At 33.2% G+C, this 4,527-nt stretch overlaps 1 long non-coding RNA gene across 1 annotated transcript; it reads right to left on the reverse strand.

Annotated features, from left to right (window-relative positions):
• Positions 1-398: 398 nt before the first annotated feature.
• LOC134693750 (uncharacterized) lies at positions 399-4,267 on the reverse strand. The gene is made up of 3 exons (XR_010102458.1): positions 3,980-4,267; positions 3,129-3,274; positions 399-552 (listed from the first exon to the last, which is right to left on the reverse strand). It is a non-coding gene; the product is annotated as an uncharacterized LOC134693750 (long non-coding RNA).
• Positions 4,268-4,527: the final 260 nt, after the last annotated feature.

Consider the following 4,527-nt stretch of genomic DNA (forward strand, 5'->3'; position numbering starts at 1 on the left):
GGGACAATGGCTTTGAAACTTTCAGACAGGTAAGACTATATATCAGAAAAGGTACATGTGAAAATCCAGGTAGCAAACGTTGATTTTTCGATGTTTATTTGACATTTTTGATCGCTGTTGTGTGACAATTTTGATCGTTTTACACGGAACTCCACCATTCTAAGGAAAACGTTTCGATGCATATATCTTTCTTATTATTTTATTGGTTCATATTTACATAAAGAATGTTTTAGCTATCAAAACTTGAAGCAGAAAAGTTATATAGGAACATAAGAGTTCGTCAAAGTTTCCATCGAGCAACTTGTTATTTTTTCGAATGTCGAAGCACCGCTTGACAGTCTCCCGAACGACCAAATTATTAGAAAACCGTACAGTTCCGTTCCCGCACTGTGTAATATTGTTTTTTAATTACGTCATCTGAGTTCCTCGTCTCAAGGTCTATTAGGGATCCTGACCCATATTAGATCAGCAAATGTCAGATTCCACTTGTATTGCAGTATGAATTTATTCGGTACACCTTTTCGAACAATTCTGTGAAGTTTTTTTCCGCATCTGAAATAAAATAAGTTAATTTTAAGTCATTTTATTAAATTTCCCGTTACAAAACTTTGAATTTTTCTAAAAACTAAGGATTTTCTTATCCCAGGCATAGATTACCTTAGCCGTATTTGGCACAACTTTTTGGAATTTTGGATCCTCAATGCTCTTCAACTTTGTAATTGTTTGGCTTTATAAATATTTTGATATGAGCGTCACTGATGAGTCTTATGTAGACGAAACGCGCGTCTGGCGTACTAAATTATAATCCTGGTACCTTTGATAACTATTTAGTATTTTTAAGTAAGCATGCTTATTACTGTTCCTTATATCTTTTAGTAGAAAAAAAGCACAAAATCAATATGTTATCAATTCACAATTTAGACATTGATTAAGACTCTTCATAGCTTAAAGTGCCATTCAACAAATCTTCATTACCTAACTGACTTTATAAAAATAATCATGTTTAGATGATGAATCATGACAATATTGTGTTTTTTACTGTAAATAAGGTAGATTTAAGGATTTTTTCACTCAGAAAATAATGTTTTTGATATTTATTTCTTTCAAAGAAGGAATAGAACATTTTTATTTTTTAATAACTGTTAAGATTATTCACAGAAAATTCTCAAACAGGTTTTAGTTTTAAAATCCATCAAGTAATAACCATTTTATAGTTCTTTTTGTGTGAGTGTTCAAATAGGGGAAAATGGTGCTTTTCTTTGGTGAAGATAACATTGTGACGTCATCGCTTTTGTGACGTCATGACTTTATGATGTCATAATTTAGAATTATACAAACATAACATAGTGTGTATTTATTCAATAATGAAAGGGAAAAGAAAAAAAAAACACAATATAAGGTTGGTAACCAAGCCCATCTATTGCGTTTTGTATCCCTAACAACAGATCAAGGTTGTAGTGTTACATTGTATTAATGGTGTTGCTCCATCTACACCTCCATCTACACAGGTTTTTAAAAATTTATCTATGCAAGTTTCACCTGCACCACCTAAACTTAAATTTTCTAATTCCACTACAGATTTGACTCCTGAAAACACCACAGAATCTGTCTGGTTACCCCGCCTTACAGGAAAGGAATTTAAGCTGTACTTAAAAGAGAGTTACGATAAAAAATCTTCTGTAGCTCCCCAAACTGAAAAATGTGCGACTACAGTCAAACTACTCAGACCGCATAAATTGTCAGATGATTATTTAGATGAATATTTAGAGGAGAAAAGTACTGAAAATAGAACAGTAGATATAGATCTTAATATTTAAATGATCAATAGTCTTATAATATGTCATTAAATAAAAGTCCAAAGTGTGTTGTTCCACATTTTGAACTGGTACAAGAGACTCAATGGGGTCTTGGTTGGATTTGGAAAATGAAGTGTACCAAGTGTAAATTTATTTCAGAAAACTATAAACTATTTAGAGAAATTAACACAGGACGTGCTGGTCGCAAGAGTGCTACAATTAACTATGGGTTTCAGACTGGCGTGATAAACTGTAATATTGGTAATGATAGCGCGCGACTACTTTTAACTAGTGCATGTATTCCTCTTATGTCAATAGAAACAATGCAGAGAATAACAACTACTGTTTGTGACAAGGTTGTAAAACTTGCGGAAAATGAAACCGAACAAGTGGTTGAGAGTTTCAGAAAGAGAAATGAAACCTTTGGGTTAAAAAAAATAGTCCTGTAAAATTACAAATGGATGGTACCTATCAGAGTGTGCATATAAAAACTAGGCATAAAATGGAACAACATGCATCACAAGTCATTGGTATTGCCTGTGAAAATGGAACTGACAATCATGATATCATTGGTTTTCACCTTGTAAACAAACTTTGCTGGGTTGGTGCATGGTTACGCGGTAAAGGTTATGACATTGAATGTCCTAATCACGAGTACTGCACATCAAATACAAATAGGTATGATCCTTTGAGTGAGAAGGATCTTGGGTATGAAATAGGTAAAGAAATTTCTAAACTTGATTTACTTGTGGACTATTGTACTACTGATGGGGATGCAAAAAGTGTACAAGGTCTACAAGAAGCAATGCAGGAAATATTTGACCCTTTATGGTCAGTAACTAGACTGGCAGATACTATTCAGCGGGGTCAAAGTCAGTTCCGTGAGGTATTGCGTCGGTATGTTCCCTGGAGCTACAAAGGCCCAGATGAATGATATTAAAATACCTTTTGCCAATGATTTAAAATTACGTTCACATGGTATAATGAAATGTTTATTTGCAAAATATAATGGTGACCGACAACAAATTTCAAAATGTTTGCCACGCATTGTTAAGTCTGTTGTGAATTGTTATAGTGGTAATTGTAGCAATACGTGTAGATGGAGCATAACACTTTGTAATGGTGGTATAAAAACTAGTTGGTGGTACAAATCTATTAACCTTAGCAGTCATGGTTTACAAAATGGGTCTTTGAAACCAAATAAGACTGACAAATTATTAATAGAATCATTGCTAGAAATGAAACTGTCTCAGACCGCATTAAATCAGATGCAACTTTTCAGCAATACAAATAAGTGTGAGTCCGTCAATAGGACAATTTCTACATACCTACCGAAGAATAAGAATTTTTCTCGCAATGCATTAGGCCGTGCATCTGCAGCAGTCTTGAAAGTCAATAATAAACGGGATGTTGCATTGGCTAAGACCCTAAAAGCTGTAGGTTGTGGTCTGGGTAGAAAGTCTCTTGCTGTAGTGGCTCTAACAAAAATACGTAAACGTGAAATATATATGATTGTGCATATCAAAAAAGTTTACGTGTCAAATTAAACAGGTTAAAAGCTCGTAAAAAACAGGCTATCGATTTTTTGTTAAACAAGAGAGTGCAAAACAGGTTGATTAGTGGATATAAAAAAAACATTAGTTAGAATCAAAGCTATGTCAAAATTCAAGTCCGAAAGAATTCGTTCCACAGCCAGGTTGTAGTTCATGGCCAGATTAACATTTATATTAAAAGGTTATACACAATATGGTTTTCTTTCAGCCTTTCAGGAACAATATGTAGTTATTTATTTATTTACAGAGAATACTAAACATCTTATATTATATTAAAACAAACACTTTTCAGGAATATATGAGCATGATATGAGTTAGTTGTGTTTTTTTAAATTAAAAAGTTTGTTTATTTTAAGTTTGTTATGAAAATGGGATAATGGTCCAAGACACTGAATTAAACTTTGTATCAGACAAAAAGACCACTTCATATCCAGCCACAGTACATGTTACTGGAAAACACATACCTTGAAACAAAATTATAAACAAAATCAAAACCATGTAAAATGAGTATTACAACATTAAGTCATTCACAGTTTGCCTTTGTAACTCGATGTCATATTTAGATTTTTTTCTTTCTGTTATTTTTTGTTTTGTTTTTGTGTTAACTTATTTAATTAATGACTGTCATACTTTGTTCATTGATGTGTCTCTATGTTTCACTTTCATTTAGTTCTCTATCGCATGTTTACTTCCTGTGATCACCTGTTGATTGAATGACCCAGTTTTCTGACACAGTAATGAAACCATCAAGAGTTACTCCCCTTGGACTGTAAAAATTAGTAAACACTGGCGAAAAAAAACAAATAAATGTTTGACTGAGCTTATAATCTTGCATAAACATGTTTGCCATGTTTGTTTCAGTGTCTTGGGGGTATGAGGGTGGGCTTTTTTTCCCATTTTCGTTTTTTACTTGTGTTAAAAACTTGTATATTCAGAGATGATTAATGTGGAGGTAAAATGTGCAAGGTGCATGTTTACTACAAAATCATAACAAACAACAATTTCAGATTAAGCACGCAGTTAGTAAAGTTTGTGCCATGCACAATATGTGTGGTGCATTGATGTGCAGCTACACATATTTTTCTTTGATTGTTAACCTCCGAAGGTTCTAAAACATTATGGTCTGTATTCACACACAATGCATTATGACAACGGTGTGAAGCATCCAAATTTTTGGC

The sequence above is a fragment of the Mytilus trossulus genome, chromosome 12 (assembly GCF_036588685.1).
Source record: "Mytilus trossulus isolate FHL-02 chromosome 12, PNRI_Mtr1.1.1.hap1, whole genome shotgun sequence".
NCBI classification, from domain to species: Eukaryota; Metazoa; Mollusca; class Bivalvia; order Mytilida; family Mytilidae; genus Mytilus; species Mytilus trossulus.